At 48.8% G+C, this 27,356-nt stretch overlaps 1 protein-coding gene across 1 annotated transcript in view; it reads left to right on the top strand.

Moving 5' to 3' along the window:
* The first annotated feature begins 7,717 nt into the window (after positions 1-7,717).
* The window catches only part of GLI2 (GLI family zinc finger 2), a 251,180-nt gene continuing 231,541 nt past the window's right edge, over positions 7,718-27,356 (top strand). The window contains exon 1 of the mRNA XM_035726928.1: positions 7,718-7,978. The gene's annotated coding sequence lies outside the window, so the exon portion shown is untranslated. The remainder of the gene's footprint in view (positions 7,979-27,356) is intronic.

Here is a 27,356-nt window from a genome sequence, read left to right as displayed (position 1 = left end):
CCATCTAAATGAACTTTAAAATTGTTAATTTATCTAGCCCTGTTTTCCCTCTACCCCAAGAAAACACCATATTTTTATCTGAATTGCAACAATTTATACATTAACTTAGGAAGAATGAACTCCTTTATGTGTTGAATCATCCTAACCAAGAACACATATCTTTCTATATTTTCACATCTAATTATATTGATTCTGGTTGTGTTTTGTTTTTTCTCACACAAGTTTTGGGCATTTCTTTTAATATTTAAACCTAGACAGATTTTACTTTCTTCTTTGCTATCATAATTGGGGTCTTCTGTTCCATCTTATTTTCCAACTGCTTTTGCTTATTTATATGAAAATCTTTGACTTGTATGTTAATTTGGTAGGGGGGCGGGGAGAGGCTTGCTGTCCAATACACCCTTGTGGGCTAGCCTCAGCTACTGGACAACTCCAGCCTTTGTGAAGCAGTTTCCTGCTTCTGCTATGCTGACACCTTTCACCACACAGCCTGACAGGGGACAGTCCCCATGCCATCTCTTCCCACCTTCAATTTATTCAAAGGCTGTGGGAACTTGCATCTCCCGGATGACTTCTGGCAAAATGAGGCTCACCACGTAAACCAGGTACAAAACAAACTCCTGACACTGAGCGTTTACAAAGACAAGGTGAGGGGTGCCTGGCTGGTTCGGTCAGTAGAACATGGGACTCTTCATCTCGGGGTTGTAAGTTTGAGCCCCACGATGGGTGTAGAGATTACTTAAAAATAAAATCTTTAAAAAAACAAAAGAAGACAAGTTGAAACGTTAATAAAATAATGGATAACAGAGGAGGTGTTGAAGGAGAGAAATGACCTATACACAAGTTTAAATGTTCCTTTAATGAAGTCCACAAGGGGCTCCCACATTATCTTCTTTCTGAGGCAGACCATGAATAGAATGGAGGGAGGCCGAAGAAGTGGATATAGTAGAAGCTGGTCATCTCCCACAGTCTCTCCACTCTTTCCCGGTGACTCCCACGAGAGGCGACTCGAGTTAAGCTAACTATGATACATTGAGGGCACGGAGAGCCTATCCTTGAGATCACTGTGTAAGTCAGTCTGGTATCGTATAATAATTTCATCACATTTTAATTATGTGTCTTTGAGAATTTTTTAAAAAAATTGTCTTGAGGGGCACCTGGGTGGCTTAGCTGGTTAAGCATCCGACTCTTGATTTTGGCTCGGGTCTTGATCGCAGGGTTGTGAGTTCAAGTCTGCATTGGCCCCATGTTGGGCGTGGAGCCTACCTAAAAAAAAAAAGGAGGAAGAAAAAATGGTCTTGAAATAATGGCTTTCATTATTATGTGCTTAGTGACAACTATTGATATTTCTTAGTCACTAGCCGCTGGGAGACAATGCGATCTTTTTCAGTTTGGTTAAGAAACCCACAACGTATCTTGAGAAAAGTTCTTGAGAGGGCTGGCCCTGAGGGAGAAAAACATCTTGACAAACATCCATTGGATCTCTAAGCCCTGCTGATTTTGCTGCCTTCTCTCTCCTTCTCAGGCTGGACTCTTCCTCCTTCCTTTTCTGATCTACCCTGCACATGGCAACCTCCTCTATAACCCTCACTACTCTGAGCTGACACAGGGGCCTGGCGGGGGGGGGGGGGCACCACCCAGCCAGGGACTAGCTGGTGGAAGGTGAGGACTGTATCTCATTCATATCCTTTATCTCTAAAGTGCATGGTAATAGTAGGAGCTCACACAGGAGGGATGAATGAATGTATGAATGAATGAGTGTATGTATGTATGAATGAATGAAAGCATGGATGAATCCATTAGCCAAAGAGTTTTGGTCCTTCTGCACTTGAATCTCTCCCAGCTGGGCCCTCTAGGGCAGCTCTGAAAGAGAAAAGGGTTTCATTGGTTGCTTCTGTGGGGAGGGGTTCCTAACATCTTCCAACCTTGCACAAATCCCGTGTGTGTGTCTCTATATCATCTTCCCAACAATGTTGTCTGGAAGAGGGTTGAAGATTTGCACTGAAAATCAGATATATGTGTTCGTCTTTGTCCTGCCTGGCACGACCCCCCCCCGCCCCGTGCACCTGTCCTTGAATAGTTCCACAGGTACCATCCTGATGTTTCCCACTCCTAGATGAGCTTATTCTGTGGAAAAAATCTACTAAATTCACTCAGTGGTAACGAGTGTCCTATAGAAACATTTTGTTTTGGGTGTCCCAAGTATATTTGCATTGTAATAAAAGACACAGCCTTAAGTTTTAGGAGTGACTCCGGACTTCACAGCGTAACTGGTCCCAGAGCCTGTGGGAGGTATACTGGGAGGGACGGGGGCACTGAGGGTCATCTCAGGACTCCTGAAAGAATAACACATCATCAATCCGCTTTGGGGACTGACACTTACTGCCGTCCTCCTTAGCCACTAACCACTGTTTGTTCCACTGTCCTCTCCTCTCTGCCACAGCTCCACCACTCACACCTCACTACGCCATTTTGTGTCTTTCCTTTTTTTTTTTTTTAAGATGTTATTTTATTTTTAAGTTATCTCTCCACCCAACGTGGGGATCGAACTTACAACCCTGAGATCAAGAGTCACGTGCTCCAAGTACTGAGCCAGCCAGGCACCCATCTTTGTGTTCTTCTACTGTGGCCACATTTGTGTCTGTCTCGATGAGAGTGTAGATTCCTTGGGGTTAGAGATTGGGTCTCTCCTTTCTGGTGTTCCAAAGTGCTTGCTACCAGGGGCTTTGTAGCCAAGCCAGGAAACAATACACCTGGTAGGCTACCTCAGAGCCTTTTCCCAGTCTTCTGTCTCCGCTTAGTTTTGTGTGGCATACTTTATTTCCAAAAATAACCACAGCACCATTTCTGTCCCCATATGCTCTTTAGAATCTTGCCATTCCCCATCAAGAGGTAGAGTCTATTTTCTTGCCCCCTGAACCTAGGTAGAACTTTGTCTCCATGAACAGAATGCAGCCAAGTGATGCTGTGGCTTCCAAAGCTTCTAAAAAGCTCCTCTTTGGTCTGCCTGGCATCCCCGCTTTATGTAACTGTCCCCCCAGAATTACCATCTTTATGTTTCTTACTTCTTCTATAGAAGCCCGCTCTTTGGAAGTCTTTCACCTGGCTATCTCTTCATAAGCTCACCCTTGAAACCTAGTTACCACCACGCTATGAGGAAGCCCAAAGTAGTCTGAGAGACCACGTGGAGAGGTCCAGACAGAAAGGAACCAACACCCCCCCCACCCCAAGCCAGTAGCCAGCATCGAGTGCCAGCCATGTGAGTAGGCAAGTCTTCAGATGATCCCAGTGCCAGGCTTGAGGTCTTCTAGCTGAGGCCCCAACACTGGGGCAGAGACAAACCTTCCTTCTTATACTCTGTCCAAAATCCTGACCCACAGAATCTTCATGTGTAGTAAATGGTTGGTTTCTCCCACTGTGTTTGGGTCAATTTTTTACACAACCCTAAGTAACTAGAACACTGCAATAATGGACTAGCACTTCTCTTTGGGACTGGACTTTATCACTCAGGCTCCTTGTACAGAAAGAGAAAAGGAAGCATTGACACGCTGTGATCTCTTCCCTCTCCCAGTTAACCCGCCCTCATTCCTTCTACTTTCTCCCCAGCTTTATTAAAGTGTAACTGGCATATAAAAGTTGCACATAGGGGTGCCTTTGTGGCTCAGTCGTTAAGCGTCTGCCCTCGGCTCAGGTCATGATCCCAGGGTCCTGGGATCGAGCCCTGCATCGGGCTCCCTGCTCAGTGGGGAGCCTGCTTCTCCTTCTACCTCTCCCCCTCCACTCATGCTCTCTCTCTCACTCACTCTTTATTTCAAATAAATAAAATCTTTAAAAAAATAAATTAAAAAATAAAAGTTGCACATAATATATAAATAGAGTGAGCTTGGATATATGCATTTATTTGTGTTACCATCCCCACAATCCAGGTAATAAATATATCCTTCACTTCTACAAGTTTCCTTGTGTCCCTTTTTTTTGGCGGGGGAGGGGGTAAGAACACTTCACATGGGACTTAACCTCTTCAATTTTTGAGACTGTAATTTTTGACTACAGGTGCTATGCTGTACAGCAGATCTCTGGTACTTGTCCTTCTCGTATAACTGGAACTTTATACCCGTTGAACTTCCCAAAGCCCCCATCCTCATCAGCTGGTGAACACCCTTTTATTATCTACTCCATACCTCTTAATAGATGAATCGAACAGTATTTGCCCTTCTCTGACTGACTTATTTCACTTTCCATAATTTCCTCCAGGTGGATCTCTGTGGTCACAAATGGCAGATTTCCTTCTTTTTTAAGGTCGACTAGTATTTCACGGCCTGTATATTCCAAGTTTTCTTTCTCCCTTCATCTGACGATGTGCTTTGGGGTTGTTTCTAGATCTTGGTTATCATGAATAATGCTGTAATGAACACGAGAGTGCAGATAGCTTCTCGAGACCCCAATTTCAGTATTTTGGGATATCTACTCAGAAGCAGGACTGCAGGATCATATTCTCAGGTTTTCTGAGGAACCGCCATACTGTTTTCCATAATGGTTACACCATCTTGCATTCCCATCCGTGCCAACAACAACGCACGAGGGTTCCGATTTCTCAACAACCTCACCGACCTTTGTTATCGCTTGTCTTTTGGACACTAACCATTCTAACACATGCGATGTGATAGCTCACTGTGGTTTTGATTTCCATTTCCCTGATGCTGAGTGAGGTGGAGCACATTTTCATGTCCTGTTGACCAGCTGAATGTCTTCTTTGGAGAAATGTCTATTTCGGTCCTCTGCGCATTTCTTCACTTGGGTCATCTGTGTTTTGTTATTGAGTTTTAGGAGTTGCTTACATATTTTGGAAATTAACTCTCTGTCAGATAGATCGTTTGCAAATATTTTCTTCCATTCTACAGGAGGCTGTTTCATTCTGTTGTTTCTTTTGCCATGCAGCTTTTTGGTGTAAGGTAGTTCTACTTTTCTGTGTATGCTTTTGTTGCCCTTCATCCCTTCTTCATATTGGTGCAGCTTCATTTCCTCAGAAATGCCCTCCCATACCACCTCCCATGCTAGCTCAGGTCGCCAAGCACCAGCTTAGCACCCTTTACATTTTTTTCTTCACCCAGTTTCTGATCATCCATTTGTTTGTGGTTATTAATGAAACATTAAGCTCATAAGGGGAAGGTACTCCCCAGTTTGGCTCACAGTGATGTTAGGCCACTTAGCACATCACCGGGCACAAAGAAAGTTGCCAACTGAATGAGCTGGGACTTGCCCACAGTCCTACATTAAGTATTAGATCTGAAACCAGAACTTGGTGTCCTAATGCTCAGATGGAGGCTTTCTCTGCTATGCCATTTGCCTCCACTCCAAACCTTGTTGCTTTTTTCAGTGCCAAAACTTCTGACCATCTACAGATTAAGGCATGGTGTCTATAGCCTCTCCTCAAACCAAAAACATTCCATCTTCATCTCAACAGCCACCTTCTTGCCAAAATAAGCCAGGAAAGGTTATGGGAGTGCCTGGATTCCAGCAGGAATTGAGCTGGTCTGAGAAGAAAAACAAGAGAAAAAGGAAATATCCCAAATTGTTGATTTGTTTAAATGTCTCCACAAACTTAACAACACAAGGAAACCAACAGAGACAAACTTATAATGAAGTAATCAGCAGATGAAGCTAATATTCCAGTAACATGACTTGATTCCCCACATTTCATGGGGTAGATATGAATAGGGTCATTAAAATATGGCCATTGAGGGGAGGGAGAGTTTACTTTTTCTGTCTCCTTGGAGTCTGTGTTCTGAAAGCTCAGCAGGAATTTAAACAAATAGCATGGAGGAATGAATGGTGAATCCAATCATATTTAAAGAAAAAGCCCCTCTCAAACTTTTCTTCCCTTTAATAAATGCATTGGCTTCTGCAAGTTTTGCTTTTTAAAAACCCTGTGGGTTTTTTTCCCCCATCTGGAGAACCTATTTGTGAAAAACAAAATCAGCATCAAATTGTTCTAATATTGTTCTGCACATTTTTTCTCTAGGTCAGGAAGAAATTATTAACTTCTCTCATATAAGTGAATGTAAGGAGAAAGGAAGGAAGGTAGGGTGATAGGGAATGGGGACCATAATGTCCCTTCCCTCTTTGATTAAAACGTGAAAAATAGAGTTAGGGAAATTGTCAATGGTATCTGGAAAGAGCTACTGACTGAAAGGGATTGTATCAGTAAAATGGGTTTGTGAAGGTCACACCCCCAAGGGGAGTGTAGAATTGCCTTTCTGAGCCCTTGTTTCTCCTGCATTCCAGACAAGATTCAACAGTAGGAAGGGAGACTGAAGGGAGAGATGCTCCCACTCCTCTTAACTGGGCCAATTTAGTTGAACTAATGGTACAACCCACTGAAATTCACGCAAGATGGCGGTTCAGCGCTCTGACCTTGGACAAGTTACTTAAATTCTGTAAACCTCAGTCTTCCCACCTGTAAAATGGAGAACCAAACTCAGAGTTTGGTAGGTTAAATAATATAAAGGAATTACTACGTGTCACCTAGCACATAGTGTTTCACAAATGTTAGGAAGAAACATCAAAAAATCCCCCAATGAGGCACTCTTTGGGTGAGAACCCTCAGCACAGAGAGAATGGTGGCCCCCAAGGAGTTGGGGGACACTTTAACCCGCTGCTCCCATGCTCCTGAAACCAGGCAGCTCAGTTCTGGGGATTGGTGTGGCTCGAGGGCCCGGAGCTAGTCACCCAGTTTGCTTAAGCAAGTTCTTTCACACACACCCCCATATATACTTTGGCCCAAAATTCAGTGAGGTTTTTTTCTTCCTTCCTCCTCTGTTGTTGGGTTCTGATTACTTCCATCTGGCTGTGGCAGCTAGAGTGGAGTCTCTAAAAAAAAAACAACAAAAAAAAACACAAAAACAAACAAAACAAACAAAAACCCTCCCTACAAAACACACATGCACCAAACCTAGAAGGCTTCTCGCTTCTCGCCTGCATGCGCTCAGATGGCGACTCGTGTGAGCCACGGCGCGGGGCGCGATCAGGACCCCCGGCACCTGCACGCGCTGCAGGCTGGAAGAGGGTCCGCGCGGAGCCAGCCGCCGCCCCCCCCCCCCCCGTTTGCCTCCAGTTCCCGGCTTCCGCTCCGGCGCCCGGAGAAGCGGGCGCACTGGGAACTGCGACCCGGGCATCTCCCGGCGGAGGGGGAAAAGGGAGGTGGGGAGGGCGGGTGATTTTAGAGATTGAAAACAGAGCAGTCCCTGCGCCTCAGCTCCGGAGCTCATCTGACTTGAGTTAGCGACCCCCCACTCACCCACCCACCCCGGCGCCTTAAAAAAAAAAAAAAGTGTTGGAAACTGGCGCGTTCTTTCGTTCCCTGCTCGAACTTTGTTCGTAGGTGTGCTTTCTCTCCCCGGCGCTGGGGAGGAGGGTCCTTGGCCGCCCCCTCCCAGCGCCCCCTCCCCCCACGCGTTCCCCGGTTCCCCCCGGGGGCGGGTGAGCGCGGCGCGGGCGGGGGCGCGGCGCCCGGGTGTGCTGCAGCCGTGCGCGCGGGGGCGCTGCGCCGTCCGGGCGGCGCTGATGGATTGCAGGAGTGCCGGAGCTCGCCAGCCGAGGCAGCACGGCTCCGCGGACTTTTTTTCAAACTCCCATCAATGAGACTTCGAGGAGGAGCGGGAGGCGGCGGCGGCGGCGGACGCGCAGGAAGGCGAGGAGGAGCCGGGGGAGCCGGAGGAGCCGGAGGAGCCGGAGGAGCCGGAGGAAGGAGCGCGGGCCGCGCGGCGCGCGGAAGCCTAGGGAAGCTGCCGGCTCACCGGCGGTAGGGGCTCCTGGGCCCCCGCCCGCCTCCCGGTCCCCTCCCCTGCCTGGCCCGCCCCGCCCCGGCCTGACCGAGCCCCGGGTCGCCGCGCCAGCCAAGTTGGGATGGGGTCCCGAAGCCACCGCCCGGCGACCCAGAGGCCACCTGCGTGCTAGAGGCAAACTTTTGTCTCCCTCGGTAAAGTTGCATTGGCCTTCTTTTGCTTGCTTTGCGTTGCGAAGTGCCCCCTACCCCGGCCGAGTCCGGGCCGACCGGGATGCTGCGCCGATTCGGAGGGTCCCTCGGCCGGGTACCCGCGCCACGGCACGGGGATCGGGGCACCAGGCTTGGGGGGCCGGGGGCTGGCGAGGCGGCCCCGCCTCGGGCTCTGACCAAACCGTGCAGGGACGATAGAGGGGTCCGGGGCTAAGAACTCGTGACCGGGGGGGGGGGGGCGATTTTGCATCCCCCTTACTACCTGGGGGAAGAACCTGTCCTCTCCGGGTGCACAGCCTGGCCGGCCCCCACCCCGTCTTCACCGCGCCCTAGCTCCGGGCTGTTTTTGGGGAGGTGGTGGGTAACACCTCAGCCTGGGATGCTGCGAAGCTCTAGAGGTGGGCAGTGAGAGCGTGTCTTAGGGGAGTGTGCTGTGTGTGGAGGGGCTGCAGCCAGCCACTTGTGAACTTCTAACTGCACTTCTCCGCTCTACCCGTCGCGGAGCCCTGCCTTTCTTTCTTCCTCGCTCCTTCCTCCCCGTCTTTGGGCCCTGCTGCCCCCCCTCCCCCTCGGTCAGGCTCTCCTCTTCGGCCTCCCTCCTTGCTTCTTTCCTCCAACTCCTCCTCCTCCTCCTCCCCTGCCCTCCGCCCCAAGAGCCGCTTGACTTCTCGAAGGGATCCGCACGTAATCCCTGGCCCGGTCCTCGGGTCCCCCCAGCCCTCACTTTCATCCCCGCCCCCACTCATCATCTCCCCCCACCCCCCAAGGGCCAATCTCTCAACAAGTATATTTGCTGAGGAATTTGAAAAATCCACTACTGCAACTTGATCTGTGTGTGATGGATGGGGAGAGGCGCGTAGAGAGTTGGGCGCCAATCCTATTAAGGGTTTAGAGAGGGGAGCGTTTTTCCCGGACGGGGGCGGGGGCGGGGGGGGTAGGGAGGGGTGGAGGAAGGGAGCGTGTGCGTGTGTGTGTGTGTGTGTGTATGAGTGTGAGTGCGCCCACCGCGTTGGGGAGCTGGAAGTCCACCCTACTCGGCGCCTTTTCAGCCCGGCAGTAATTGCTGTCATTTCCTAGGAAACCCGACTTTTACCGCGCGAGGAGCTCGGGAAGGAGCCCGCGCGCTTCACCCCGGGTGACTGGCTGCGGAGGCGCTTGCGGGCCTGGAGCCCCCTCCCCCCACCCCGTTTCTAGGGTGCCTCTCTCTCTCCCCGCTCCCCTCTCTTCTGTATAATTTTTTATATGGCTCTCTGGGTAGATCCCCGCTGGAAAAGTAGATCCTTCCCAAGTCTGGTGCCGGGCCCTGGGGGGTGTTTTATGCGCTGCTCGGCCCTCCCGCCCGAGCATCCCGCTGGGTGCACGGCCTATGGCGCGGGCTTTGCAGCCCGGTGGCCCCGGCCGAGTCCTGGGCCCCCGCCCCGCCGCCCTCGCCGGGCGTGTGAAGGTTTAATCCCGACAGCTTCAGATAAAGGGAGCAGTTGTAAAACGCTCATATGCTGTTTGCAGACGAGGCTCTGGGGGATGTTGGAGAATTTGAAAGTAAACGTTTCCCTCGCAAGCGGCATAAAATAGTGTTTAAACAAATATTGTATTGGCATGCTCAGGGGGCTCCGTGCCAAAAAGTAAAGTAAATAAACTGTGAAATCCAAAATATACAGCGGGGGAAAGCGGAGGAACAGGCGGACTTGTCGCAAGTCCCTCTGATGAATTCTGTTTGTTCAGGCCACCTCACCTACGAGCCCCCTCCCCGCCCATTTCCTTACCTTAGCTGGGAGTTTCCTTCCCTTAGCTTCCCAGTGTCTGGGGCCAGGCCTCCCTGGGCCTGGGAGGGCTTTGCAGTGGCTCCGTTGGGAGGGAATTCATTGTGTGGCTACCTGGGCTTGTCTCCCCCCCCCCCCCCCAGGGGAGGGGAGGGTACCCTGGCCACGCTTGGCTGCTTTTAATTTTGATGTTCTTTATTTAGGCTTTTCCCAGCTTCTGGTCTGCCCTGGGGCAGCAGGTCTAGAATGTAGAAGGTATACTTGCAGATGCGTACCTCCAGGCCTCCCTCCCTGCTGGTGTCTCTGACCTCACTCCTTGCTCCTCTTCGTTCAGCTTTCTTGCTTTCGTTTTCCTGGACTTTCTGCTTCTCCCTCCCATGGCTGAAGGTTACAGGAAATCGTGGAGATGTTCTCTCCCGGATTTAAATTCCATTCAAACCCAAACAGAAGGAAGGTTGTCACTTGTCTGAGAGTTGCAAAGTTAAGTTAATGTTTTGTAATCTTTAGGATGGTTTTGTGTTTCCCTGCTGCTTAGAGAAATCCGCTAATTTCAGGAGGTTATTTAGTGGTTCCGGGGGGATTTACACTAATGCGGGAAGATTCCCACGGAGGTGAGGAGCCCACCTGCCCAGGAGATAGCCCTCGGGTGAACCGGCCAGCTCTCCGTCTGGCATCCGAGAGACTTTGGTCAGAGCAGTCTGTTTTCAAAGTCAGTGGGTGAGGCTGAGAGGGAGGAACCCCCCCCCCCATACCAGGGCTGGAGAGGAACAGGGTGGGACCAGTAAAGATGTTTTTATCCTCCGTGGGAATTGTTCCGAGGGGAATTTGCAGTGTTCAGACTTCTCCAGCAGAACCCCCCCCCCCCCCCCCCCCCCCCCCCGCCTCCTCTCCAGCTCGTACTAACCCTGGCCTGGCCGTGGCCTTGGAGGGAACTTTGGACTTGGCCCACCTTGAAGCGTGTGTGGAATTAGATGAGGCCCTTGCGGAGTGCCACTCCACTTTCTCAGGGGTGCTCCAGCCCACTTGTGGGGTGGGGGGGAGCGTCGGACAGAGGAAATTCTTCTAGTAGCCTGGTCGGAAGAGGGGGCCACAAGTGCCGCTGGTCAGCGCCTGGCTGGGGGGTTCTTGGAGGCTGTGTACTGTAGCTGGCTTGTTTGCACTGCCGACTGAAAAATACACAAATACTTCATGCTTTTTGTACTCCCACAAGTGCCCTGTACACAGTGCAGTCCGTAGGGCTGGATTAGCAAATCAGGGGATTCAGCAGGCCGGCAGACAAAATTGGATATTTGTCTAATAAACACCCTTCTTCCATCGGGGCCTCCCTCGGCCACCCCGGGGCTGGTGGGGGGGGGGTCTTTGCCCCACAGATGCCAGCAATTCCCTCTAAATGAGACCAGGAGGTTGTCGTGTGCACTCTGAAAGCCCGTGTGACCCCTACGCACCCTGCTGGCTTGTTAACGCTCCGAGCAGAGCCCTGCATCCTTGTGTACCCTAGGGGTAGGGCAGCTTGCCTTTTCTTGGGAAAGTGTGTGTTCAGCAGGGCTTACTTTCATCTGAGTGACGCTCCCTTGTGATGCTGGCTTGAGGGAGATGGAGCAAACCCGTCTTGCTTCTTTAGGCTGGGGTGGGGGGAGGGTCCTACCTGTGTCAGGGCCCATTCCCGGCTGCATGGGTGGGTGGGGGGGTGACCAGGCCAGGTGCGCCTCGCTGTGGACAGCTGCAGCTGTTCCCCCCTGGGCCAGGGTGTTTTGAAAGGGAACCCCAGGGAAGCAGTCCCCCCACCCCTTTCTTCTTTTCAGTAAGTGTCAGAGGCACGGACAAATGAAACACGTGAAGAATGCCAAAGAGAGAAACTATTCTCAGATTCCAGAAAATTCGGAGGCGGAATAGGGGTTTGTACCGACCACCGGAATATGCAGCAATTTCCAGTGAACGAGGCTCACTGGAGTCTAAAGACCTCCGGGAGGGGAGCTACTCTGTAATTGTTTCCTCAGGCTTGTTTAAAAGACCCTAAGGGAAGGGGACATTGGTGTTTGGTAGTGTCCATTGGAAAAGGGCAGGAGCTTTGTGGTTTTCAAATAAACACAGGACACCAGACTCGAGATTACTCATTTTCTCTAAAATTAATTTGAGTGTTTGCTCTGGAATATAGGATTCAAAAAAAACCAAATCATTGTTCATTGTTTTTAGATTTCGAGGGTGACAAAAGCATCCTTAACCTACAAAACTATGTTGAAAACTCTGAAAAAAATGCACCAACAAGAACAGTATATTTTCTTTGGATTTAATAGCTTATGTCTCCCAAGTCCTTCACGAACAAAAGCATCCTCAATAATCCTGTTTGTGTTCTAATTCTGGTTTCTTTAAAAACATGCAAGTGGGGGAACATAACTCAGTTAAGATGTGACCAAAGAGTACATATTAAACCATTTTTGAGATTTTCTTGATTTAAATTGAATAAGTCAGTGTGGTTTTGTGTGTGTGCATGTGTGTTGTTAAAAAAAAAAAAAACGTTGCTGGGAAGTGTGTTTTAACTGTGAGTGCCCGGTTTCATGCATTAGCATAAGAAAAAAGTTTTAGTGCATTTACTATTGTCTTGAATGAAGAGTTTCAGCAAAGGGAAGGAAAGCCCCAAAAGGGTGATGGTCCATTGAGATTCGTCAGCAGCCCCCAGCTCGTCATCTGCCGCTGAAATCTGTGATCGGATATCACTTTTATCTCGCTTTTCCATTCTCTGGCCTTTTTCACACGTTCACTTTTGTCAAGGTTTATTGATTGTTTTCTTCTCTGCAAATCTGTGGAAAATTTAATGAACCAAAAACAGCAGTGAAATAAAGGGGACTTTTTATTCATTAGCACGGGATTGATTTCCCCCCTTGGGCCGAGGGCCCCTGGCCTCCTGCAAGTGAGGCGGGGGAGGAGGGCGGGTGGCCCTGCTTCAGGCTGAGGCGGGGCTCCCCAGGCCTGTGGCCTCACCACTGACCAGCACTGGGGAGCCTGGGACTCCTGTCCCAACTGAACATTCAACGCTTGGAGGGGATGGCTGTTCCTGGTCAGCCTGAGTCTACCACGCTGCAGACCCCAGCCTCAGTCTCCCAAGATTTCTGGCTCAGGGCGCTTTGGGCAGGGGGCGGCTGGTCATGGGATATTTGTATTCCCCAACCTTACAAACCAGTTGAGTGCCTGCCTAGGCCTTCCTGGGGACACAGTTAAGTATCTCTCTTCCTCCAGCCCGGCTCTCAAACCTGTAATTAAGCAAAGCTCCTGGTGTGATTACACTTTGCTGACTCGGCTGGGTTTGGAACCGCTTCCCTCTACGAAATAGATGAACTCTTGCTCTTTCCAGAGGCTTCTTGGGCAGCCTCTGGTACAGTTCTACAGCACATGTCTGTCTCTCCCTGCCCTACTCTTCTTTCTCCCGTGCTCGCTCTCCTCTTTGTCTCCTTTCTATCTTTCTCCCCGCTCTTTCTGCTCCCTCCCCCACCTTTTTGCTTTAACATCTCTCTTCCCCCATTTCTTCTTTTGCAGCTTTCTTTCTCCCCCTCTCTCTTTTCTCCGTCTCCCAGCCTCTTTGTCTCTCTGCCGTCTCCTTTCCCTTCTTTTCCCTTCTCTCTCTCTGCTTCCCCCTCCCGTCCGGGTCCCCCCCCCCCAACCCCGCCCCCTCCACTTGCCGCGCGGCCGAGGGCTGGCCCGGGAGGCGGCGCGCCCAGGCCGCGGGGACCGTGCCCGCGTCCGGGGGACATTCGGTGCCCCGACTGCCCGCGCGCCGGCCGCGCCGCCTTCCTCCCACCTGCCCGCCGGCCTGGTTTGCGGCACCCGAACAATGGCCACATTGTCCCGGCGGCGCACCGGCCGCCTCCGGCGAGTGGCGGCAGGCCGGACGGTGCTCATGGCGAGTCGGGAAGAAAGCCAGCGGGCCAGATCCCAATGGGCCCGCGCCGCCGCCTTTGTCGCAGGGCAAGAGCCCCAGAGCGCGCGGGCCCTGCGGCTCCGCACCTGGGAGGCGAGCCGTTGCCCAAAGCTGTGGCCCAGGCCCAACCTCCCTCCCGCTCCCGATGGGCCCGTCGCCCTCCCCTTCCCGGGGAAAGGGGCTCGAGGGCAGTTCAGTTTGCAGAGTGGGTTGAGATCATTTCCCCAGAGCCAGGAGACAGAGGGACCATGTTACCCAACTTCTGGTGGCGTCAGAAACTTTTTCTGCAAGGCATCTGGGAGACTGACTACACGTAGGGAAGCATCCCGTTGCCCTGTCCCCACCCCAAAGGCAGGAACAGAGTGGTGGTCTCTCAGAATAGTCCGCAACCCTCCCCCCATTCGTCTTGACCCTTACGGATGCAAGACCTCTTAGTTCAGAAAAAGAAAGATCTCTGAATGCTTAGGATGTTAAAAGAGCATCAGTCTCGAGGTCCAAGCAGATGCTTAGCAATGCTTCTTTGTGCGGTGGACAATGCAATAAGTCAGCCCGACTTTTGAGCCACATTTATAAGGAACTGTAAGGGCCGCTCAAGTACACTTGTGCTAAGTTGAATTGATTGAAATTTAATGGCGGTTAGTGGCGATGAATGGTAATGATTTTCCAGCGTATCTTTGGCATACTTGACATTAATAACCGGAGAGTGTGTGTCTATGCTCACCGAGAGCCTGCCACACACGTGAGGCATAGCATTATTCATTTCCTTCGCCTCCTTCCTCTGCTCAAATCTTTTTCCTCCTCACCATAATTCAGTTGTTCGGATGATTTAAAAAAAAGGGGGGGGGAAAGAAGGAAAAAGAAAAATCTTTCTCCATTGAGCGTGTACGTCATGTCAACATAATTTTGAGCTCATGATTTTTTTCAATTCCTACATAAATCAGCTTCTAATATACAGAATGTGATGAATTTGTTTTAGCTGCCATCATGAATTAATGTTATGCAAATAGAAGCTTTGCAGGTGAAATGATTTACTAAATAATTTCAACTTCTAATATTTAAACTCATTCATTATGTTGGGAGTTAAAAAAAAAAGAGTCCATATTTTTAAACCTGAGATGGGGAGATTAATATGTAAGTATTTGCAGTGTAAGGCAGACCTTGATGGCCAGAAAATAGCTCTTAATTTGTTGATTCTTTCTTTGAGAATCTGCAATTCACCTAGCAGTGGCTCAAGAAGAAGGGGATAGAAGTCTTACCGAGTTTCTTCTGGGGGAGGACGGAAATGCATTTAAATAAATCCAACATGACTAGGAAGGTAACATATCCCATGGGATTTAACTAGCTCTGCTTTGGGAACCAAGAGGGGCTTTCCTTTTGAACTGCTCTTGAAAGAGGAATATGACCCAAGCCAGGTGGAGAAGGGTGAAGGGCCTTTGATGTTCCCTGCCCCCATCTTTGTCACTTGCTAGTTAAGACCATTTTTTAAAAAATTTTTTATTGTTGAAGTATACATGACATACAATGTTTTATTGGTTTCAAGTATACAACACAGTGATTCGACAACTCTATACTAGTTAAGACCATCTTAAGACCAAGTCATTGGTACCTGCCAAAGAAGATGGCAGAGGTATAGAAAATTAGACAGAGGACCCCCCACCCCCCATCTCCCATTCCACCCCCCCACCCCCCGGCCATAACTGCTAGGAATCTTTTCTTTTATACATCATCTTTCAGGCTGTTTTCCTCTGGAAAGAGCTGAGGAAGAGAGTTATTGAGATGGATGAGTGCATATGAAGAAAAATTAGCCCAAACACTTGGGGTTACCTTGAGGGAGAGGAAGAGCGGTCTCTCAAGAGCTGGTTGACCCCGTGCAAGTTGCTTTGACTCTGGAAGGAGGGCTGTGGCAAAGGTGAGCTCAGATTCTTTGGCTTCAGAATCCTGGGAGCCAGGACACCCCGTCTCTCACCACCCATCCTAAGAATCAGACAGCAGGGAGGGTGGGAAGACCGGAATCTGGAGAAAGTGGGGGGTCTCTGTCACTGCCTCTGCTTCTGGGGAGTGTGTAGTGAGGTGCTGCTCAAGGACTATGCCCCACTTTCCCACCAGTCACTGTCCCTAGCCCACGGCAGAGCTCGGGCACCTCTGGGATATGGTCAAAGCGTGAGCATAGAGGGGGGTGGACTTGGGGACATTGGAAGGTGGTGGGAGCGGCGGGGGCGGGGCACATGGCTGGGAGAGCCTTTTCAGACTTTCTTGAAGGCTACAGACAAGCTGAAGGAGGGATGACACATAAATATTTCTTGGATCTCTGAAGATAAGGATAGAGTTTTGACTTCTTCAAAAATTGAGGTCATCGTGGTCCGATGACAGGTTGAAGGCACATCACTCAGACATTTCCGCAGACAGGGATGGGTTGTGCTGTGGCGATACATTATGTGTCCAAGCTGTGACAGTGTATTTAGGGCTGGCCCTCGCTGTCTGTGGAGATCAAGGTGAAGGGACGTGTCTGGTGTCCCCAGACTGAGTGTGTGTATGCATTGCCTTGTTTGTGTAGGGAAAGGAGAAATCAGGCTCCACCGTTACACAGCGAGGAATTTTTGGGTTTGAATGTAATTCAGATGTTTTCATCTATGGAAAACGTGTATAATATAGTCTGTTGTTCGCACATGTGATATAGTATGTCAAATTACTCTTCCCGTTCAGTGTGAATGCGGGATGTGTGATATGTATATATATTTATTCTGAAATACATATATATCAGTAAGTCTCTTAACTATCAGATCCTTTTAAGAATGAGATTTTTTTTTTTTCTCCTAAGATGCACTTCTACAAAAAAGAAATAGCATAAGAGAATGAAGTCAGAACTGGAAATGAGTTTAGAGGTAAATCTGAGAATAAGGCCTCAGGTACCGTTAAGGGGGGTTCCTGAGACTCCTGGATGAGGTTCAGATTCAGGTGGGAGGCTTGTTAAATATGCAGATTTTCAGGCCCCAGGGAGTACGTAGTGAATGAGAGAGAATTCTTGCGGAGAGGGGTCCTGAGATCTGCATTTTATGGAGGATTTTTAGGGTGAGGTGATGGGGATCAATGATTTCTTTCTGTGATGGCCCCGGTTCCTTGGTGACTTTTGAATTGAGAAAGGGATAGCATTGGCATCTGTAAGTCTGGTTGGACAACCCGGGATGGGTCTCAGCAGATTGTTAAGACTTTTAGTTTCCTGATCAGCTCGTGCTGGACTGGAGTTTGGGGCAGGATGGCCTAAAATTGAGCTGTTCTGCTCCAGAACATCACAGAGTGGTGTGGAGTCTAAGGCAGAGGCTCTGTTTCATGGAACAGTGACAGTCACCTATTTTGCTGTGAAAGATAGCTTTTAGCCCCCAGGAGAAACTAGAGCTTAGTGAGCTTATTAAGTGTATAGTTCTGGCCTGAGGGTCGCTAGGATGACTCCTTTTTTTAAAGATTTTATTTATTTCAGATAGAGCAAGAGAGAGAACACAAGCAGGGCAGAGGCACAGAGGAGGAGGGAGAAGCAGGCTCCTTGCTGAGCAGGGAGCCTGATGTGGGGCTTGATCCCGGGACTTCGGGATCATGACCTGAGCCAAAGGCAGACGCTTAACCGACTGAGCCACCCTGACTCTTTTTTTTTCCCGTGTAAGAACCCTCCTGTGCATCATGACAGCTAATGTCTCAGTGCTCATGGGTGAAGTGGCCTGAAGTTGGACCCACTTGGGGCCCAGTTCGGTGTTTCATGGTTTGAGCAGACATTCTGGAAGTTCCACTCACACTGCGGTTTGGCTGAAAGGCCTACCTTGTGGGTGTCTGTGGCTTCCGAAGGAAGGTAGGACAGAGATAGTCTGGCAGGAGTGGGCGTGCAGAGAGGAGCCGGTGGTGGCTGCCCTGCCCGGAGGGGAGGACGGGCTGTGGAGCGAGTCTCCCACCTCCGCCCTGCTCACATGCGCCCGTGAGGTCAGCCTGCCGCCCGAGCGCGCCGCAGTGCCGCCTGGCACCCTGCCCCCGGGCCCAGCGCCCGGTCCCCGCACCCTGGCCCTGGCCTCAGCGTCTTTCAGGAACATCCTGTCTCACTACGACTTGAGTCGTCTTCAGAGGACGAAGGCAAAAAAGAGCCTGGAAGGAGTCTGGTGAGTGCGGGGCAGCTGATCATCAGGACAGGCCTGGTTTCTCTCAGGCCCTTGCTTTTCAGCTCAGAGTGGGCGTCCTGGCGCTGCCTCACTGGTGTGTTTTAGTATTCAATGGGGCTCCACGTGGGAGCCCAGCAGGGGCCTCGCTCACGGTCAGGCTCCCGGGACTGGTGGCCTTTCCTGTCACTAAGGCCCCGCTGGCCTTGGAAACTCGGGCCCTCACAGGCCTCTGGCTCTGGCGTGGGCCAGCTTCTGGGCACTTTGTGGTCTGTAGTGTCCTGCACTGCAGACTGGTAGCTTTGTGTGGATACTTCAAGTGCACCTGGGCAAGGACTCCAAGAGAGCCTGAGCAAAGAAAACTTTGACGCATCTGAACTTGGGACGTGTGGACTCCTCCTCATCCATTAGGCAGTTGGGTCAGACAGAGGCCATTGGGAGGCATTTGGCGGGTCTGAAGGTGCCGTATTGTTTCCTGGCCACGTTTGCTCAGCTCCTCTGAGTGGTCCACACTCCCGAGGGCGGGCTGTAGAGGAGGGTGAGGGCACGCCCTTCCACGGCTCCCCTGGCCCTGGGCGCCCCGTGGGTAGTGGGATGTGGGCTGGTGGCATCAACCTCTCCTCTGGGGCTCTGCGGTGCAACACCCGGCTGCCAAACCCTCCAGATCCAGCCCTCAGTCCCAGGCCCTGCAGGCCCCTCAGGCCCCCAACACTCCACCCAGTTGTCTTACTAGGAAGGGCTGAGCCCCCATGCTGTAGTGTGGTGCTTCTTCAGTTGCCATCCCCGGCCATCTTCAAGGGGCCCACCTTGATTGGGTAGTCAGTGGCAGGCAGAAAAGCCAGAGGCAGCTTAAGGCCAGTGGCACCTTTGGAATCTGGCTTGGAAGCCTGGGTGTGCTGAGCTGGAGGGTCCTGACTGACCGCCTCCCCCGCCAGGACCCCCACCACCCACCTGTGGTATGAGTCCTGTTCTTGCTTTCGATGATTTCAGCTGTGAGAGCCAAGCTCCTAGACCAGTGCTCAGTGACGGGCATCTACTAGCCAGCTTCACGGAGCCGGCTGCCTGAGTGAGCACTCGTGTCTCCCGCCATGCCCAGCCCCTGGCCCAGCCAGGCAGACAGAGCAGCGCGTGGGGCAGGCCTGGGTCTCACCCACAGCCCTGCCAAGCCCAGCTCACCCTGTGGGTACCTCAGGTTGTTTACGAGTGCCCTCGGCCCTGTTGATCTCTCTGTTTCTGTTTCTTTGGGTCTCCCTTTATTTAGGCTTAAATCCTTTTCTTTGCATGGCTAGGGGCTCCGTATTCAAGGTCTGGGCTTTGATTTAGCACTTGGGGATTCAAGCAAAGCCTTCTCTTCTAATGTAAGAATATTAAAAACAGCAACAAAATAGTTTCCCCACAAGATCTTAAAACTAAGACATGGTTTTTTTTTTTTACAAAAAAACCCTTGTGATCTAGGGAACATCATTAAGAGGGAAATTTCATTAAGTATCCTTCCAGTCCCTTTCTATTGTCTTGTATGAAATAATATTTTTGCTTTGTATTTTCTTACAAAATTGAAGTTACATTGTGTACAGTCACGTAACTTGATTCACTCAACATTATATTTAGACATGTTTCCATGTTTATTAATGAGTAATTTCTATTTATGTGGGGTTTTTTTGGCAACGTAATACTCCTTTGTCTCTATCATATTTTTACTTTACTCTCTTTACATGGTTGGATATTTACATTGTTTCTAATTTATTATTTATTTTTAAAATTATTTTAAAATTAAGGCTCCCCACTGAGCCTGATGTGGGGCTTGATCCCAGGACTCTGAGATCATGACCTGAGCCTAAGGCAGATGCTTAACTGACTGAGCCACCCAGGTGCCCCTTGACTGTTTCTAGTTTTTGTGATTATAGATAATGCTGGAATAGATGTCTCTGATGTAAATGTTTGCCTGAAATTCTGATCATTACTTTAGAATAGATTCTGAAAAGTGGTCCAGCTTGGCCAAGGTATTTGGACAGCTATGAAGCCGTCATTAGGCCTTAGTGGATTTCCAGTGGTACCTTCCTAGCTTTTGGGGAGAGATTGAAGATGTTGGCTTGAGGTTTTCAGAAGAACTATGTACAAATCAAGGTAAAACAGCTAATTGAGTGCCTCTGCATGCCCAGAAACATGCAGGTCACTTGCAGACTATGATCTCATTTTGTAGATGGGTAAACTGAGTCTTGGAGATACTGGATAATCTCTGTGTTTACCTGGCCGTTGGGAGGCAGAACCCTGAGCAGAGTGAGATTTATTCTCCTGAGGCGTAGGGCGATTTTCCCCCAGGGGTCGTTTGGTTGTCACAGCGTGTGCGTGTGTGTGTGTGTGTGTGTGTGTGTGTGTGTGTGTGTGTGTGTGTGTGTGTGTGTGTGTGTGTGTGTGTGTGTGTGTGTGTGTGTGTTACTGGTATCTAGTAAGTGGAGGCCCGGGATGCTGCTTAACCTCTTGCAATGCACAACTGCAGCCCCCACAACAAAGAATGATCCAACCCCTTGCAATGCACAACTGCAGCCCCCACAACAAAGAATGATCCAACCCCAAATGTTACCAATGCTACAGTCGGGAAACCCTGGGGGAGATGTCACCAGCTAGGCTTTCCTCCCTGACCCACACACCAGGCGGCAGGCGCCTTTTCACACCTCACTCTCACACCGGCCTGGAGATCTTCAAGCCTCCTTTCTGTGCCTTGAATTGGAAACAGTGGGGCCGCTGCCATCACGAGGAATTCCTGGAGCAATCCATCAGTCAATCAGCTAGCACTTACTGGAACATCTGTTATGTGCCTCGGACTTATTAAGCTCACACCGGAAGTACACACCTTGCTAACTTGGTTAAGTGCCTCCGGCCTCTGAGATCCCGCGAGTGTTCTCAAGTGCACATCTTCTTCTGAGAGTCTCCATGCCTAGCGGGGAGGCTACTTTAGGAAAGTCATGAATTGGCCAGCGTGACCTCAAAAGACAGCTACAGTGGAATGTTGCCAGGAGCAGGGATTGCCCTCAACCGTTGTCGGAGAGAAACCGGCTAGGTCTGTTTTTCCGGCCCCAGGCTGGTAGGTTTCTCACTTCACGATGAATTTTGGTACCAGGCTCTTCCTGGCAGCTAAGAGTCAGGGACTGCGGGGTCCTGGGTCAGAATAATGGGAGATCCTGGGGTGGGGGCCTTTTGGCAGTGGCTCATGTATTCAACCAAACAGTGGTGCCTGAGCAGTCCTGGAAGGCTTCTTCCAGGAGAGGTCCAGACTGGGTCTGGGGACTTTGCCATTGGAGGGGCAGGGGAAGGAAGGACAGTCCAGGCAGAGCAACTCAGGCGAATGATGGACAGAACATGGCATTTCTGGAACCTACATGGGGTCAGTGTTACTTGGAGGGTGAGGTGTAGGGAAGGGCTCTGGCAGTCTGCAGAGGGCCTCTTTATGAGAGTGTGGGGATGCTTTGAAGGGGTGGCTCTGTGATCCTAAGGATGGCCCTTGTTGTTACCCGTGGGTTAACTTCAGGTCATGAGGCATAAGCTCACAGGAACCCAGGTTCTTTTGGGGGATGGGACATTGGGCAGCAAAGTGATTCTCTGCCTCTTGGGTTTGGGCTGACTCAGTTTCTCCAGTTTTTTCTCTGCCGGGGAGGCCAGGCACAACAGTGGAAAAGAGGGAATTCCCAGCAAATATGCACATACCTCTTCTCATTCTAGTAACCTTTGCCCAACTGTAGGCAAGAGCTTTGCCTATTCCTGACCTGACCTATTACCTTCCTCCCTGAAGATAACTCCACTTACAGGGTCACCTCTTGGTGACCCTGATGGCTGGTGGAAAAAGGAAGAGAAGGTGAATCTGGTTCTCAGAACACTTTTCACTATGATCCTCAGGAACACTTTCAGTGCTTTAAGGGTAGTAGTGGTTATCCATCCACCCATTCATCCTCCATCCACCCATCCATCCATCCACCCATCCATCCTCCCTCCCTCCATCACTCATCCATCCATCCATCTTCCCTCCTTCACCCATGCATCCTTCCTCATCCACCCATTATTCGCCATCCATCCATCCATCCTCCATCCATTGACTACAAGGATGTTAAAAGCTTTTGTTTTTGGTCCTTGGTGTATCTCTCCTCTCCTATCCACGAAGCCAATAACTCAAGGGTCACCTCCTTTGTGGAGTCTTTCCTGCATCAGACCTAGGCTCCCACTTGTCTCTGGAGTTTCCCTTGCTTGTAACACTCATTAATATTGTCTTGCAGTTGTCTGTTTATTTGTTTAGTAAATGTTTGTTGATAAATCAATTCTGGGAGATTTTCCAGTGGGAGAGAATGGCATTTGTTCAGTGTTGTTCGACACCTCTCTCAGGAAATATAAGTCAACCAAGCCGTCTCCAGATTGGTGACCTTGCTTTGAGAGAGTAAGAGGAATTGTTATAAAATGATTAGTTTGTAATATAGCAGAATTGCATTTTTATATAATTTAAAAACGTGTTGTATAGTTCATTTGGGCTCCACACGTAATTTCTTTGTACAGTATTTTTACACCCATTTGAGGGATGTTTGGTGGGAGGCAGGTGGTTTTGGTGGAGAAGTTCTTGGAGATGTGGTGCGGTAGCCAGGGTTCTAGCCTGGCTTTGCCTGAAGTTAACGAAAGACCCCCTTGGGCAGACACGCCTCCCCTAGTTTATCCCTTGTCAGTCAAATAAGGCGGTTGGGATAGATCTAGCCATGATATTCGGTGCCTGGGGTCACAGTTTCTCTATTCCAGCGATTAGAAAGGGTTGCATTTGGGGTTTGTAAACTCACAGATGGTCACTTCACTGATATACTTGAGGAAGGAAGCAGCCCTTGACCTTAGCATTGCCACCAGAAGTGCTCTCATCTTTAAACACTCTTACACCGTCTCAAGATGGAAAAGCCGTAATGTATGGTGATTAACATAACAATAAAAAAGATGGAAAAGTCTTCGAGACCATGTACTGCTTTAGCAAACACCACCACGAGGTGTGGGACAGGCACTTGGGGCCTGCTGGGATGACAGCCCGATCTGTATGGGAGGAAATTTCGTTTGCATTTTATAGGTGCTACGGAGGCTTTCTGGTTTCACTGGAGTCATCCAAGTTCCCAAAGGAAGAACAGTCAGGGTCATGGCTCCTCTCTCCTCCCTAGGGTTGGTTTCCCATCCACAGGGGGCTCTGCCATAATCTGTGGAAGGAGGAAGGGCACAGCCTTTGTCTCGACAGAGACCCCCTCTGCCTGGGAGGCCCCTCCGTGGCAGCCTGGACAGTTGGAAATGTGGCCCCACTGTCAGTCCCGGCCTGCCTGCTCCATTTCCCGCTCCGACCGCCCCTAAAGGACGTCTGTCCACTTGTTGTCCTTTCTGTGGCCCCCAGTTCTCTGAGGGAGGACCGTGTGTGTTTTCCCTGCGCTCGTTCCTTCCCGGGCTGGCCTCCACCCCCTTGTTATGGGCCAATCCGGGCCCTCTGTGTTTCATGTGACCCAGCTTACCATCTCTTTGGCACCCTGGCTTGGAAGGGGACTGTGCAAATGGCTGTAGCATGGCCATGGGGAAGGGATGGGCAGATTAGCCCTCAATTTGGAAGGTTCGGTGGAGCAGGGGGTTGAGACCAGGTGCTGGAGATAGACTTCACGTCCCAGTTCTGTGCCTCTGTTTTCTCATCCGTCAATAGTTGTGGACCCATGTCCTCGGGGTATAGTGAGGATAAAAGAGTTCATAGATAGGTAGCTTGTCCCTGGTGCATAGTAATAAATCTTGTTATTATTAATAAGGCAGCCCAAGTGGGCACCATGTATTTGGCAACTATATCATGTAGCAACTCATTTAGGCTCCAGTCAACCCAAATCCTGATTCTGATTTAGTGTGGGCTGCTGGTTTAAGCCCGAGCCCCCATCCTGCTGGGTTTTACTGAAAAACATCTTGGTGGGAGCAGACCCGGTGCTTACTAGCCCCTGCACCTCTGGCCAGGAAAGGGATCCGTTTGTTGGCAGGGATATTTTTTAAGAGGTGCCTGATTTTGTCCTGTCTCAGACCCACAAGGCACCGACGAGACATTACCTTTAGGCTGCCAGTGGCTGCCCTAGGCCAGAGGCCAGTCACCTTTGCCCTGCTGTGCTCTGGAGCTTTCCATAGTGGGTCTTCCAGCCACATTCCTCCAGAAGCCGGGATAGTGACCATGCACTTCAACTCATGGACCTGTTCAAGGGCAGGTGGTTGTGGGTGGAGAAGAGACAGCTTCCTGAGGCTTGTGCGAGGCTCCCACAAAGTAGCCCCCTATGGCTGCTCAGGGGCTTCTGCTGGACAAGACAGCTGGAGTGAGGCTCCCTTGCCTAAAGTTGTCCTGTCTCCATTCTCACCTCAACTTAGGCATCATGGTGGCCCAAATATTGAAACAACAGATTTGCTGTCTTGGATTAAAAAAATTTTTTTGTCTACTTAATTCTAATCTTTGTTAATATCCCCCCCCCCAGTATTTTACAGATTCAAATTCAAGATTGTATAGTTTATAATTTGCATCCTGCAATTTTTACTTAATACTTTTTGGTAAGCATTTGCTGTAGGCTCTGTCAAAATATGTTTGTTGTTGCTTCTTCTATTTTGGACATAAAGGTTATTTTTTTCATGATCATAACTAATTCTTCTAAAAACACCTTTATCTATAAATGCTTTAAGATTATTAGTGTATTTAGCTTCCTTTTTTTAAAAACCCAAAACATTCCATTTGTAAGCTAGTTAAGAAAAAAGATTTAAAAAGAAGAAAGTAAAAGCCACAGAGACCTGAGGACCACATTCCCCATGCTCTTTGTGGAGAACCCCCTTAGCACCTCAGTCCCTTCTAGACCTTTTCTATTTATGTTTACTAGTATTTTCTACACTCACAGGATCACATCTCATAGATTGTTTTGTAATTTACTTTTGTTGATTGCGACCACATTCACTGTGTGTTTTCCCACAGATGTAAATCTTTGACTGTAACTGATCGCATTCTTTGGATAAATTTCCAGAGGTAGAATTCCCTATCAAAGGTGAGGTCATGTTTAAACTCTACTCATATTTCTAGGCAAGTGGTTAAAAAGAAGTTAACTGGCCCAGGGGAGGGCAGCCTAGAAAGCTCTTTTTTTTTTTCTTCTCACTCTGTTACAAACTTAATACAAATAAAAAAGTTTAAACATTCAGAAATGGATAATGCAGAATAAGAAGTTCCCCCCTAAATCCTACTACCTAGAAATAACTACCAACCACGGGTATGCATGTGTTTTTCAACTGACATAGACCAATAATTTATTGTCATTACTTAGTTTTTACCCAAATGAGATCATATTACCAATAGTGTTCAGCAGCTTACTTTCTTTGTGTTTACTTAGCAATATGTCTTGATGTTCTTTCCACATCTGTCCATATAGATCAACCTCACTTATTTTTCACTTACCTGTAATTTTTATGTATCCTTACTTATTTAGTGAATAGTCACATACCCACATGCTTAACAATTTCAAAAGGCATAAAGGGTTATATATACTTTTATGGGAAGTCTTGTTGGCACTGCTGTGGCCCACATAGTCCTCCCAGGGCCAATCACTGATGCTAGTTTTTGTGTGTACCCTTCCAGATATAAACAAGTAGCATTAAAATGAATAGGTAACCTTTTCCCCCTTCTGTGCCGCAATGGAAGCATAGTATGAAACCTGTATTATAACCTGCCTTTTTCACTCACCATTCCATGTGAGCCCATAAAGAGCTTCTTCTTCATTCTTATACGTGGGACATGCACCATGTATGGTTGGTTCTATCAGAGTTGCCTTTTTTTTTAGTCTAGTCCCTACTGATGGACACTTGCCACTCTAAACAGAGTTGCATTGAACAACCTTATGTCATTTCACGTACATGAGCATATCTTTGTAGAAAACCTCCTAGAAATGAAATTTCTGGGCAGAAGTGTGGGATTTTTTTTTTTTTTTGGCAATATTGGTAGATATTGCCAGATCACTTTCCATGGAGGTTTATACTCCCACCAGCAACTTATAAGAGCGCCTGTTTGTCCATATCCACGCCAACAGTGTTGTTATCAACCCTTTTGATCTTTCTCAATCTGATAGCTCAGTGGAGCTTTTTTTAAAATGTGAAATTTAATAAGTTTTGACTTATGCATGCCAGCTATCACCACGATCAAGATAGGGAACGTATCCATCATCCCCAGAAGTTTCCTCCTGTCCTTCCGTAATCTGTTCCTCCTGCCTCTTCACCTTCCCTAGGCCACCACTGCTCTGCTTTCTGTCACTATAGATTAGTTTGCATTTTCTAGAGTTAAAGGGAACCAAACAGGTTGTGCTTTTTTTTTTTTCCTGTCTGCCTTCTTTCACTCAGCACAGTTATCATGAGATTCATCCATGGTGTGCTTATCCATAGCCCCTATCCTTTTATTGCTGGCTGAGTAGTATTCGATCATGTGGGTATACCACAATCTGTCTGTCCAAGCGCCTCTTGATGGACATTTGGGTTGTTTCCAGTTTGGGGCTATTACGCACAAGGCTGCTGTGAACATTTCTGTAGGAGTCATTGTGTGGGTGTGGGCGACCTTGTCTCGGGGAAATATTGAGAAGTGGAATGACTGGCTGATAGGGTAGGTGTGTCTGGGTTATGAGGTTGATATATTTGACTTTTTAGGAAACTGTAAAACTGTTTAACTGAGAGGATTGTACTATTTTATATTCCCACCAGCAGTATAGGAGAGTCTCAGTTCTGTCACGTCCTTGCCAACACTTGGAACGGTTAATCTTTTGAATTTTAGCTACTTTGACTTTAATTTAATCATTGTAGTTTTAATTTGCATTTTCCTAATGAATGATGTTATGCTGCTTTTGGCATGTTTTATTGCCATCGGCATATACTCTCTGGTGTAGTGTCTGAGCAACTCTTGTTCCATCTCTGTCTTTTTCTTTTTTTTTCTTAACCTTGGTTTGTTTGTTTTTTAATTATTCAGTTTTGAGAGTTCTTTATATATTCTTGATACAAGTCTTTTATCAATTATATGCTTTGCAAATTTAAAAAAACAGTGTCTGTTATAGAATTAAAAAATTTTAATTTTGAGGAAATCCACTTCATCAGTTTTTCTTTTTATAGCTCATGCTTTTGGTATTGGGCCTGAGAAATCTTTGCCTCAACTGAGGTCACAAAGATTTTTTCTCTCATGTTTTCTTTTTAGGAGTGTTAAAGTTTTAGGTTTTACATTTAGGTCTGTGATATATATTGCGTTAATATGTTAACATCAGTATATAGTACAAAGTATGGATCAAAGTTATTTATTTATTTACTTATTTGCACTAGTTGTTCCAGGGCCATATTTTATTTATTTATTTATTTATTTTAAGATTTTATTTATTTATTTGACAGAGAGAGACACAGCGAGAGAGGGAGCACAAGCAGGGGGAGTGGGAGAGGGAGAAGCAGGCTTCCTGCTGAGCAGGGAGCCCAATGTGGGGCTCGATCCCAGGACCCTGGGACCATGACCTGAGCCGAAGGCAGACGCT

Source organism: Zalophus californianus, chromosome 3 (assembly GCF_009762305.2).
Source record: "Zalophus californianus isolate mZalCal1 chromosome 3, mZalCal1.pri.v2, whole genome shotgun sequence".
Lineage (NCBI taxonomy): Eukaryota > Metazoa > Chordata > Mammalia > Carnivora > Otariidae > Zalophus > Zalophus californianus.
Note: the sequence above shows the minus strand (reverse complement) of the source record. Positions and strands in the feature narration are given on the sequence as shown.